The sequence below is a fragment of the Alligator mississippiensis genome, chromosome 5 (genome assembly GCF_030867095.1).
Source record: "Alligator mississippiensis isolate rAllMis1 chromosome 5, rAllMis1, whole genome shotgun sequence".
Lineage (NCBI taxonomy): Eukaryota > Metazoa > Chordata > Crocodylia > Alligatoridae > Alligator > Alligator mississippiensis.
Genome location: NC_081828.1, coordinates 164,798,900 through 164,813,025, shown reverse-complemented (window position 1 = coordinate 164,813,025; position 14,126 = coordinate 164,798,900). Strand labels below are relative to the sequence as shown.

Below are 14,126 nucleotides of genomic sequence, written 5' to 3'. Positions count from 1 at the left end.
AACCTGGAGAGAATCCAGAGAAGGGCCACTCATATGGTTAAGGGCTTGCAGACCAAGCCCTACGAGGAGAGACTAGAGAAACTGTACCTTTTCAGCCTCCGCAAGAGAAGGTTGAGAGGCGACCTTGTGGCTGCCTATAAGTTCATCACGGGGGCACAGAAGGGAATTGGTGAGTATTTATTCACCAAGGCACCCCCGGGGGTTACAAAAAACAATGGCCACAAGCTAGCAGAGAGCAGATAAATTGGACATTAGGAGGAACTTCTTCACAGTTCGAGTGGCCAAGATCTGGAACGGGCTGCCAAGGGAGGTGGTGCTCTCCCCTACCCTGGGGGTCTTCAAGAGGAGGTTAGATAAGCATCTAGCTGGGGTCATCTAGACCCAGGACTCTTTCCTGCCTATGCAGGGGGTCGGACTCGATGATCTATTGAAGTCCCTTCCCACCCTAACATCTATGAATCTATGAATCTATGAATAGATTAATGAATTGGTATTCCCAGGCTCATTTTTAAGGTGTTTTTATATTTCTCTTTAACATAAGAATGAGAAATTTACAAAATAATCAAGGGAATTTTCCCACAAAAATTCTTGCCTCCTATTTCCTGGACTATCATGGCTGCAACATCACTTCAATATTAGATTTAATATGTTGAGACTACTCATAGTGGTCAGCTTTGTTCTAAAAAAGGTATACCAAAAAAAAGCAATGGAATCCAAAGCAGAGCCTGAATAGCCTCTTTTGTTCTTGCATCTTTAATTTAGGTTAAATGTAACTGGACTACCAACTAGGATTTTTAGTCTTAAGGGTAAAGGACAGAAGTTACATATACACTGGTTTAAACCTGTAACAGAAGTTCAGTGAACATAAAGCAGTTTCAAATTGGCTGAAACTGGCTTAAGATAAACCTGTCTGAATGTAGTATCAGACTTAACTGATTTGGGTCAAACTGATTTATGAAACTTCTATCCCAGACCCCTTCCTAGTTCAAGTAAAATCACAGTCCCCCATCATCCCATCATGCTTTCCAGCCCTGGCCTGGGTTGGGCTAGACTGCCTGCTCCAGCAGGGAAAGGTTGGGGGGCGGGGAGGGGAGGAGGAGGCAGGGACTACCTCCTCCCCCCAACCCAGCAAACTCTGACTGGGGGGTTTGGGGCCGGTGGGGGGGGGGTTAAAGTTCCCTTCCTCCTAATAATGAGCTGCCCTGCCCTGCTAAAAACTTGCAGCTGGCTGCGACTGTGGACTACAAATCCCAGAGGCATCTGGAAGTAGAAAGAGAAAGTGATGAGCAATCCTGCTGAGTACTGCTGCTGTAATTCTGGACTGCAAGTCCCAGAGACCTTGGGGGCAGCAGGAAGAGAAAGCAAATACACAGCCTATGCTGGCTACGTGCTGGAGAGCCATGCTGTAGTGCCCCCTGGCTTCTGGCCTGAGCCACTGCAGGTATGTGGCTGCACTTCCGAATCAGAAGTGAATTTCTGTCCAGTTGTTTCTCAGTTTAATCTCTGGAGTTTAGACTAATGTGCAAAGACTGAATCAATTCAGCCTTGGGCTTTTTGATTGTCTGTACTTAGCCAAAATGTATATTTTGGCTAGGATGATTTACAGATAGCACCAAGAATGTCCATACTATTTTTTTGTAGCTGAAGAATACATTTCATAGACTTTGGATCCTGAATCTTCAAAATCTCAAGAACTACAAGGGACTATGGGAGTATTTATTTGTACCATCACCTTCTGCCATGATTTTTGTAAATATTTGTAATTATAAAATAGTAAACATATTTTGTAAAAAATGGCTGGATTTTGTTATAATGGACACAGTATACTTCGCTGCTCCAGCAATCATCCATCAGGACTTAAATTGGATAAAATTCAGTTTGGAAAACATGGAACTGAAGAAATTCCAAAAAAGTCTATTTTATTTAGTGATTGCTGTACTCAAATTTTCTAGGTATGGGAAAATTCCACATAAACCTGTATGAAGCTTTGTTCAAATCTGACTGTTGATAAATTTATCATAGGAATCAAAGTCATAGGAATAGGAATACTTCCCTCCCCCTTTAATCTTGGTATGTATGTTTATTATAATAATGTTTAAGAATCCCAAGTGAGGCTTTATAATGCTGAGTTCCCTGCATACACAAAACAAGACACAGGTCCAGCTTTGAAGAAATCACAAAGTAAGGTCTTGAGTTTACAAAGACTTTACAACCTATGAGTAGTCTTGCTGTTAGGCTCTTTGCAGGCGCGGCAGTAGAACTGCACAAAACTAGTAGTAATAGCTTTAAAATGAAATAAGTAAATATTACCCAGCCTGACTTTATATTAGAAACTAACATCAGTGAAGTACTTCCACTGATACTGGCATTGCCTTAGTTATCTCCAACTTCCTGTGCTTCTTGTTAGCCAACCTTACCACTTCAAAACCATGATTTTTCTTATGTTGGAGCAAAGCTGACCTCTCTAGGACGCAAAGGATCCAATACTTGGAAACAGGCTATTAAGTGTAGAATGAATGCTTTTGAGGACAGAAAAGCCCAACATGGAACAGAAAGAAACCTCAGGAAGAACCCTGTGCCACATTCAGGACTGTTAGATATGAACTTTACATGTGACAAGTACAGAAGGGACTGCCACTCAAGAATTGGACTCCATAGCCACACTTTCAGATTTTTAATGAGCTGATGCTTGACTTGATGCAAATCTAATGTCGCATGAGGCAGACAGATGCCTATTGCCTATTGTAGACCCAACTACTGTAAAGATCTTAGATTACCATACTCAGCTGACTCAAATTTTAATTTCACAGATCAAACCAACATCCAGATGCTAATGCTGTATTTAACCATGCATTTAGATTTTTCTCCTTGAGACTATGAAAGCAAAACTACATATGTGAAATCTTTTTCCTTAGTGACTGACAGCTACCCTCCAGAGTTTCCAAGAGCTTTTCCCATCAGTATTTCTATCACAATTACTTTCCACGCTCCCTGCCCCCTGCCCTTTTTTTGGTTAAGGGACTCAATCTAACTATCCACAGTATTTTCTTTTGTAACAATTCCTCAGATTTGGGAACACTTCAATGAATAAAGGTGTTTTAGTATTAAATAGCATGGAAAAGGGAGCAGCAACACTATATTTTGGAAGTTCTGTTTTCTCCAGAATTCTCATTTCCTTAAAAAAAAAGAAATACCACCAAGATTTTTTTTTATTGCTTAGCAATAGAATACTCAATCCAGTATAAACAAACACAATGATCTTGGCTGACTGTGTAGGAGAAAAACAACATGAGAGAAAGTTCATTTTAATTAAAATATATTTTTCCCATGGCAAAATTTGATCACAATTGAAAAATATACAATTACTAGAAGTACAGTCAAACAAAAACACACACAAAACTGGTCCCTGCATTTCACAAATAGGTAACTGAAGCAATGAGACCATCATTTTAGAACTTACTTGACTTTTTACTTAACACAAAAATGGACATGTAGGCTGCATCCAGACAAGAGTGGACGCATTGTAGGTGGTGCCGCAGATGGGTCTGCAGTGCCACTCTGCATATGCAGGCATTCCCTGCACTATTACCTTGTAGTGCCGGGGGGGGGGAGGAAGCGGGGGTTGACCCTGACCCTGGGAGATCCAACAATGAAACAAATTCTGTTCTTAATATAAAAAATATATTTTTTCATAATAAATGAAGGATGAAGAACACATGATTATATCTGCAAAGAGAGCCATCTAGTTGGTTTTCACAATAGCTTTAGTGAGTGTTCTTTTTTCCCATCTAATGTCAGCCAAAACCATCAATATTAATGAAAGGAAGACCAGATACAGTTTCACCTCTGAGTGTAGATCTTGACTGGGATTTGGAGTTTCCAAATTTCCAGAAGGGATAGCTTGTAAGTGTAGCCAAATTTTCTTTCAAAATTTTAAAAACAAATGAACTACCAATTCTCCAAGGACAAAAATAATGAGGATTAGGTTTTGCAGACTTGGAAATAAAACATACATTAATTGCTAGCCATTCCATTCTGCCAAAAGAGAGAGCGCAGAATAAATCATCAATATATGTGTGTGTGTGTATAAAAAGGTTATATATATAAATTATATACATTATACACACACACATACACACACACACACACACATATAATTAAAGAAAAAAATAATCACAAACAGAAAGGGTCAGGTGCATAAGTGTATCCATGGTGTCTGGAGCACCATTAATAGCATAATGTAGTCTTAAAGTCATTTTGATCACCCTGATGGAAATAAGATCCTTCAAGTAGCAAGTACCCTTTGTAAATAAAGAAAAGAGGGCAGGGTCAGGATGTTCCAGAGTTCTCCATCGTATTTTTGATCTGCGGCTGTTATGCACACAGGACTAGAAAGGACTTCTTGGGCATGTCCAGATGTGTATGGACGTTTGGTTCCCTAGGGACAAGTAGCAGTGCCACAAGGTGTGCTGCTGCTACTTCTCCCCAGGGAACACCTGTGCCACATGCATTTTAGCGAATAGCAAGTTACCCCAGGAGGGATAGGAGAGGCTGGGGCCAGCACTGGGTTGGCCCCAGCAGCCTTATCTGAGGTCCTGGGGGCCTCCCAGGGCTGTAGCCATGGTGATTCTGCCACATGGAGCCTGGCCAGCAGCCACAGCATGGCTCCAGGCGGCCCGACCCCACTTTTCAGCAGCGCATGCCATTTTTTTCCCCACTTTATTTTTTGACCACTGGATATCCATGGGTCAAAAAACCCCACAGAAAAACAACCTGGCACAGCGCGTGCTCAGGCTGCATGTCCTTGCAGTGCAGAGAACACCGGACTGTGCAGTATGGGGCACTGCAAATGTGTTTGCAGCACCACATACCACACGACCACGCTCGTCAGGACATGCTCCTTGGGTCACTGCATTTGATCCCCTGCTATTGCATGCCATTTAGTCCCTTAAACTGCTGCAGTAATGCCAACCCTACTTGTTCAAAAATCATCAATCAGGGGCTCAAGAAGCATTATACTGGCTTAAAAGTAATGAGATTAATATCAGAAAGAAATAAAAGCTCCAAATTGTTTTATACTTTATTAAAAATTTCTGAGTCTTCTTGAGAAATGCTTTCAAACTTTTCTCCACAACCATGAAGGCTAGAAACTTAGTTTTTCAAAGTTGTTTTCCTCAGTACAGTTGATATTTTCCTGTATTCAAGATGACACCAAGAGGTTTTTTTTAAGGAAAAACATGAAATACTTGCAATTAAAAGGCAGGATCCAGATGCTGTTGCCTTTGGGTGCATCTGCACATGTGCTTTACTGAGGAGTTGGCTAATTAGCTCTGCAGTAAAGCAGAGTCTACACATGTGCCACTATTAGGCATAGTAAATTAACCAACTCTGCCACCACTATCCTATGGCAGACAAATTACACGCACTGAAAGCCATATGTAGACAGCTGAGGCATGAGGATGCTAAAGTGTAGGGGCTGCCTGTCACCTAGCACCACTTTAGCAGCCTCGTGACCCAGGCAGCCCTGACACAGCCACCTGGGTCCCCTGACTGCTTAGGGATGGCCCCAGCTCCTAGTGCTGCAGTCCCAGGCTCATGTGTAAACACTGCACCCAGAAGCAGCTGACTCTAGTGCAAACTGCACTGGAGTTTATTTCATCACCTTAAAATAGTATGTATAGATGTGCCATGTAGGCATGTCTACACATGCTATTACAGTGCCTGAGTAAACTACAGAGCTTATTGTTCTTGAGTTTATTTCTCACCGGGTGTGCTGTTCGAATGTACACCCAGGAGCAATTAACTCTGAAGCAACAAGCTCCACAATTTATTCATGCACACCACATGGAGCCAGGGCAGAGCAGTCCTAGCTGGCAGGGGGTCCTGGGGGTCAGAGTGCCAGCCCAGGGCTGCTCCCCCCCAGTGCAATGTGCTGCAGGGTGGCTGGCTGGGGCACAAGGGAGATTCAGTGCGGAGCTAGCTGGTAAGCACTGAAGCACCCTCATGCCTCAGCCAGCCCCTCCAGTATCTACACATGTGCTGCTGCATTTTTTTACTATTTTTATTAATTAGTTTACTCTAGCCTAACAGGGGTACATGTGTAGATACCAAGACATTTACTGAACAGCTCATTAGTAAATGTCTCATGTAGACACACCCTCTATAAGATTAGCCTTCAGTGTTCTAATGAGGCAAAAGAACACTCCCCTGCAGCTGGACCAGTAAGAGCAAAGCTCAGCTTTACACTGTATTTCCACCTTCCCCGCAGCATGTGTCCATGTCAAACACATCCCAGGTTCAGGTTATATAAATCAAAAAGAGCTCTGGTGAAATTTTAAGAAAGTCCAATCTCTTTTCAAACATTTGAATAAAATAAATATATTGTCCACTCCATGTCTTTTTAAATGCATACTTCCAGAGGCCTCATTCTAGTCTCTTCTTTAATGGAAACCAATAGTATCTCCCTAGAGTTATCTGAGCTACACATGAAAAACCTGGTGTGAATGAAACGGGATCCAACCCTTGTAAGGATAAAATTACAAACTAAATAACTATTAGAAATTTTTAAAAAATGGCACAGAACATTGTAGCTTCTACAATAGTATGCAGAAAAAATACTCTTATTAAAGTTCAACTCTTATAAACCTTTCCATGAGCAGGTCCCTTCTTTTTGTCACAAGTTACACCTAAGGAACTCAACTGATGTCAGTTGAGTTTCTCTAGTTTTACACCATCTTAGCTGAGAACATCATCTGGCCAAATAGATATTTAAAAAACAAAAGAGCTGAAAGACCAAGTCCTAAAAAATTAACCTCCAACACGGCTATTAATTGTGCAAAAACATTTTCAAAATGCCTACAATGCTGGCATCGTTTTACTTGCACATGTTGCAAAGGTACAAATGACAACAGAGATCAACACAGAAAAACATGTTTTCTTGAGAAACATAAAGGCTACAGAGAATACTGATTTTCAGAGGTGTAACCGGATGCTTGAGAGCCCTGGACAGGTGCCACACAGTGTCAGTGGCTGTGGCTCTGGCAGAGCAGCTGCTGCTACTACTCTTGCACCCCTTCTTCCCCTCAATAAGTACCCTACTGCTCGTTTTTACAGAGAAGCTCACAGCTTTTCTTTATAAAAACTGAAAAAGCAACAGATCTTACTTCAGTGAACACCTGGGAAACAAACTAGGTATACTCCTTATCTTTTCCCAATGAAACGATTAGGCAAGTTTCCCATTGCTTTATGTGCACTGACCTATGATTCTAAAGCATACCATCATCTGCAGAGTCCTTCCCAGGCAAGAAAGTTAATCTATGAATACCCATTTTAGACTGCAGTATACTTCTCAGGCATCCAGTTGCATCATGGGCAAGCACATAGGGTCAAGACATTACCTCCTTTTACTTATAGAAAGGGAGCATTTGATACAGCCTCTCCCCCTCCCCAAGTTCCAGGGCAGCAATCCAAGTAGTCCTAAAACAGACTGACTTTACTCCACTTTATTGCCTGCATGACCATACTAGAGTTTAGCACCATACTAGAGTTTAGCACAAGCTAATTTTAAAGCAGTAAGAGTAGTCTTAGTACATGGAATGAGATCTCATGATGTTCTGTGATAGAATGCAACTCATTAAAAGAGGATGCAGAATTAATTATGTTCTGTATTAGCATACTAATTTCATTGTCACAGTAGTTTTGGATATGTGTGGTAGATGCATAGTTAGACAGACAAATACCAGTTATGTCAACTGATCCAAAATTTAAATAGATTTGTGCATACGCTCTTGGTACTTATTTTAAGTAGCAAAGCTGGCCATCCTTGACCTGAAGAGACTACATATCATTCAAAAATATCATAGCCAACCTTGCCAAAAAAATACAAGTTTAGAATTCTCTTTTGGAAAACTTATTTGCATGCATTGTACAGCCAAATCCTGTAGTCTTCATACTCAGCTTTCAATGGGAGATTTTCCTGGTCAATTTCAATGAGAGTAAGGCACCTAAATCCATGTGAGGCCCAGGACCTACCTCCTTATGGCTCTGTATCAACCAAGAGTTTTGCTGGCTTTTGAAAGGTTGAGTTTACAGGACTCAGCCTTAAATTAGAAGTACTCAGTAGTTATGGCAACATGTTTAGCATTAGTTCATTAATGTAAAGCTTATTACTACTTGTTTGGGAAAGAGATTTTTGTTTCTGTTTATCTTTACTGACTCCCAGTCACTCAAATGTCTGCTCCAGTCTATGGAAATGGCTCTATGTGGCCTCAGACATTCTAAACTTTCAAAACCAAAATGAGGGTATCTTAAAGGCTAACCTGCAACATTTTACAGGGGTCAGGCTTCATCATGAACATTGTATATGGGTCAATTCTGCCAACAACTCTTTGCTTGGAAATATTTGTAGGGATAAACTAGCAGATGAGGAAGTCAGCTGATTACAGAAGAGAGGTGAAATATCTTGCTATATATCTACTCACAGTATTATCTTAATTATACCAGTCACAGAAACATTTTGATCAATCAAAAATCTTCAAATTCATTTAAAAGGTATTTTAAGAGACAGTTCATAAAAACCACTGGTTGATCTTGGTCATTTCATTCTCTGAAATGATTTTCAAATATACCATGTTGGAATCAGATCTGAAAAAAAGGCTGCTGACCACGGGGGTTTCTGGATTGCAATTTTAGGCTTGGGTGCCTCAACCCTGAGGTACCTCAACTTGTTAGATGTTTTCCTTTCTTAATAAAATGTTCCTTGTGTGTCTGAAATTCTGCCTTCTGTAATTATCAAGGCTATTCTAGCTTGAGCAAAAAGGCATCTACCTCCTGCCTAAGCCCAAATGGCATTCAGAAACCAGACAAAGTGGTGCATAAATCCTCAGAGGAGCCAAATCAATTTGGTTTACTCAGAACACATGTACATCACAAAAGATTGGTCCCTTTTGTTTACTAATTGTGGCAGTGGCTTTTTATCTATTTATCTATTGTATCACTCTCCCACAAAATGAGCAACCTGGATTCAATTTTCTCCTCAGCTTGAGAGGATCCAAACCCACATCCCCTTACACTCCCAGGAGAGTGCCCTATCAGCCACTCTTCTGGATAGTGTCAGTGGAGGAACAACCAACTGCTGAAGCTGGGCCACTATGCAGCAAAAATTCAAGATTCATTATGTCATAAGGAAAATAAGCCAAAAGAAGACTGAGTCAATTTCTTAGTGGATGGGGCAGTTGTGCTTCTGGTACCTGCTCCCAGGATGCTTTATGCATTTTATAAAATAAAAAATATTCAGCACATATTCTAACCATAAGATTACATAAAATGGTAGACACCTGTACCATCACTACCTTTTTCCACCATTGACTGCATTTTAAAAAGAAACAGCAAACCCTGCTCACTTCTTCCAAAGAAGTATAACTGACTACTCTCAGAAAAGAATTTAGACTCCAGATCCCAAGTGAATGGAACTGTTTACTTGCAGCCTTTATTCAGGTATCTAAGCCCTGGAGAGGGATGGGATTTCAGACACATCCCTTTGCTTCACATGTCATAATAGCTAATTCTGGGCAGCTTTCTTCTCAATGTACATATTTTTTTCTTACTCTTCTGGGTACTAAACTTTCCACATGCACTGTGCAGAAACCTATGCACTTACCTCTGGGTTTTGGATTCCACTAGTGAGGTCAGGAGTCTAAAAGTCAGCTGTTGCAGTGCCTAACTTGAAGTGCTTAAATGCTTTACTGAATCTGGCTCTTTGTTGGGAGGAAAAAAATGGACAGGGGCAGGAAAAAAAAAAAAAGCAAAGACTTTTATATGGGAAAAGGGGATGAAATTGAAGGACTGAGTAGTGTCTGAAAATTAAATCAAAATCAGAGTTGTAAATGATGCCTCAGCAGAGCAGGACCTTTTCAGTTATTTAGAAAATGTGACTATCTCCTTAACCATTTAGATGAAGATAGAGAAAAGATAAATTCCAAAGCTAGTAAATCAAGAGAGGAAACTTACTGTACTGTGACTGGAAACCTGAAAAGATCACAACAGCATCAGGAAAAGCAAATGAACATTCATTACATTCTCATTTGTTATTTACTGAGCGTCTTGGTTGTATGCTACGTACCCCTGCCAGGAGGTGGCATTACTCCATATTGTGGTTATCTTCAAAGCAGAAGGCAGCAACAGGTTGAAGTATTTAGTTAAGACTTTGTTAGTTTAATAAAAAAAGGCTGCCCTGTTGCTCCCTGTCTGATCTGACTGGGACAAACAACCCCCTGCAATACACTAAACTGTTACGAGCAAAACTGAGGCTCAGGAACCATAGAAGGCCAGCAGACAACAAACACTGTAACATGGAACCCATACATTAAACAAGGGATGCACTTTACCATACTTGATTCAGAAAAATGATGAAAAAAAATTACTCTTGCTTAAACTGTGCAGCATAGGACAAAAAAAGCAATGGACACATTGAAAAAACAAGTATAACCTAGAGTAAGCCGAGTCTTTCAAGGCAATCTTTATAGCAGCCCTCCTCAGCTAGGATTTACAGTTGGCTTTTGAGGACCTGTATTGATAGGGTTGCTACGCTGACACAGCAGGGCACTGATGTACTTCCTGAATCCAGCTATCAATGTCCAGAAATAAAAATACAAGGCACTTCTTGAATGCCTTCTAAACTGAAGATAATATGCTAAATCCCAAAGGCTCTACAGTCAGAGCAAAGACTTGTATCACACACAGTAAAACTGTGTGATACAGAGGGCATCTGCCGGTAAGAATACATCTATTCAAATACAGGTTAAAAGATGTTCCATAGCTCTTTTCTAGACTGAGTACATTCATTCATCTGACTATAACTGATGAGACTTTATTCATTTGTACAATTCCTGCAGATAATTAGGATTTCAGACTGACCGAGTTTGTGAAAATTTCTAGAAACGTGTTGATTTTTACCTTGCTGGCTGGAAATGAAAAAAGACCAATGGTATCAGTTATTTAACTGTGGTAACTGCAATAGAGTTACAGCATTTCATTTCATAGTTTCATAGTTGTTAGGAGCTGGAAGGGACCTTACAGATCATCAGCCCCCCTTGCACTTGGGCAGGATGACCCCAGCAAAATGGGCATCAAGATGTTTTCTGAAGATTGCCAGGGTGGGTGACAGTACCACCTCTGGGAGGAACCTGTTCCAAACCCTCAGTACTTGACTTGTAAAGAAGCTTTTCCGTATGTCTAGTCTGAAGCAATCTTCAATCAGCTTGTGGCCATTTTTCTCCCCTGCGGACCTCAGTGAATTTGCCATTACATTTTCTATTACACCGCTGTTTTTAGAATACTGTGCAGTATCCTGTATTTATCTAAATACAAGATGATTTCAAATTTAAGATCCCCCCTCCATAATTAGACTCTATATAGGTAAAATTATAAATTTGTTATATATTTCCATGCACAGAATCTAATTAGTGGAAGGTCATCTTAAATTCATTCCCCCACTGCTGTGGTGGAAAAAGAAGTGGGAGAATGAGGGGCCAGACCCCAATCTCTTGCTCTTCTGCCCCCTGCACTCCCTGCCTGCTGCCCCACCCTGTGCCTGTTCCTGTCCTCCCCCCCCAGTGCCTGGTGTCCACCATGCCCTCCCACCTTGTGCCCCTCCCGCCACATGCTGCTCCATGCCTGTCTCCCTCCTACTGCCTCCCACTCCACTCCCATGGCCTGTGTCTGCCCCCCACCACTCCCTGATCCATCCACCTTCTGCTCCCACTGACAGCCCTACCTCTTGCCCCCTGTACCTGTGCCTAGCCCCTAACCCATGCCTCTCCCACCTCCTGATCCTTCCCACACCCTGTGCCTGCACTCTTGGCCCCATACCTGTGCCCAAACCCTGCTGCCTGTCCCCTGACATGCCAGCCTCTCCCCACTCCCTGCCCAGCCCCCCTTACCTTCTACTCCAACTCTGCTCCAGCTCCAAGACAGACAGCAGCAGCAGTGGTGATCTCAGCCTGGTCCCAGCCCAGCTCGGCCAGGTAGAAGTGGCAGCAGCTCCTGGCTGAGTCAGGTCAGGGCTGAAGAGACTGGAGCTGGAGCAGAAGGTAAGTGGGGGTAAGGGAGGGAAGGGGGCACCTGGTGGGAACAGGCTGCAGGGGGGAAGCTGGGGATGCAGGGCAAGCACACGCATGGGTGGCAAGGGGTTGTGGGCAGGCTGCAGGTCCCCCCACCCACCACACAATCTCCCCCATGCTCTCCCCAGCAATGTGCCCCATCCTCCCCCAAACAAGTCACTCCAGCCTTGGACTTCAGCCCCAACCCATAGACAAGCGACTGCCTGACTCAGGCTGGTACTCAAATCTAAGGTGAGGTTCCCACCCCACCATTCTGACTGGGGGGGGACTCATCTTGGATTCAAGTAAATATGGCAATTATTTATTGTTGATGGAAGGAAAACTGTTTCTTTGCCTTTGCTTTTTAATATGTAAAGCTAATTTAGCACTCAAGTACTACTACTGATACTTTTAGTTTTATGTAACTGAACATAGAGATCTTGACTCTATGCTACTTTGTTAGTTTTCCCAACTAAAAAAATATTCTCCAATACCAAATATCACCATGAACATCAGTCCCAATGTGCAAATGATTGTGCAAAAGAAAAAAAAATTAAATGTAGCTGGCCTGCACTCTTTTGCCTTGTACATGAACTTCAGCTCCCGTGGCTAAAAATCCACTGAGTCAGAGATAGAGTTTCCCTTTAAGAAAAAGCTTAAGTTGTTCTAAATGCCTAAAATTTCCATTACCGCTGTCAATTTTGCTTTCCTCCCCCACCTATCCCCAAAGAAACTACACACTTTTTGGCCTTGCACATTCCACCATAACAGGAATTATGGTTGAGAAGCTACATATGCCAGATATTAGGGGAGATGAAAACTAATCACAATGCAAGATGTTGGATTCCAGACTTTTTATGTCTTTAAAAATCCTTTTCCTATTAGAATTTTTTTCTATATCAATAATATCTGTGAAAAATAAAAAATACTATGCTTTTAAGTACAAGAGCCAATATTTACAAAAAAACAAACAAATATAAATCATTTTCTTCTTAGGATTGGCCCATTAGTTTTGGAAGTGGGTGACTGACTATAGGGCACATGGAATCAGAACTTGGGTAAAAATATGGCTAAAATGGTTTATTAAAAATATTTTGATTCTTTGACAATCCAAAATCAGAGGCATAGGAGGAAATACAGTTTAAGGTTCATGTGAACTTGCTAGGTATGTTTTCCCCTTTTCAAGTGAATTGTTTCAGTGGACTTGATTCAAAGAAAAAAGCAAGAATATGCTTTTAGAATGCTTCACATATACAGTATGGTGGTATACTAATCCTAAAATTAAACCTAAATTATTCAAACCTGATAACCTGAAAATGAGGTTCCTAGATCCATAATTAAGTAAACATTGCCTCATTTTCACTACTGGATACCTGCAGTTCCTACTGATTAAACACAAAGTGTTTGTGAGGATCTATGCATATTTTCTGCAAAAAAGATTTTCCTGCCGGATGGACTATCTCCTTTAAGAGAGTTGATGCATTTCAGGGGAAGATGAAAAACAGCCTTGGCTTTCCTCTGAAACAGTATGGATGAGAGGGTGAACTCATAACTCTTTGGCTGGAGTTCTGAAAAGTGAAGTACAGTATTACACACACCACTTTAAAGCTGTATTATGCTTCTCTCATTTAAAATCTCTTTTCCAGATCACTCATATGCTCAGAAGTTGAATTGCTATCTTACTCTGAACAGTAAATACTCACACAAGCTATATTCATCCATGAGCATACTCCAGTCATGTGAATTATCCCACCACTTCTTTGTAATCCCAATTAAATCAAAATGCTGTGCTTGTACTAGGGCCTCCAATTCTTCCTGTTTATTCCCTATACATCTCATACTAGTGTATAAACCTTTCAGGTGTCTAACTGACTGTTCTATCCTCTCTCAGAATATTACTAAGGTTTCTGTTATTGTTTCCCCTTACTAAGTTTTTATCCAAGTCCCCATGCTCTTTACAAACCTCTAGGCTTTTGTCTCTATCTCCTGGTGAACCTACTTCATAGGTGGCGGAAGGCCGGGGCTAAT

The 14,126-nt window shown here is 41.3% G+C and overlaps 1 protein-coding gene across 4 annotated transcripts in view; it reads right to left on the bottom strand.

The window, feature by feature from the left end:
* Positions 1-14,126, bottom strand: part of AGMO (alkylglycerol monooxygenase) — a 339,051-nt gene that overhangs the window by 234,827 nt on the left and 90,098 nt on the right. The gene's annotated exons all lie outside the window — the stretch shown is intronic.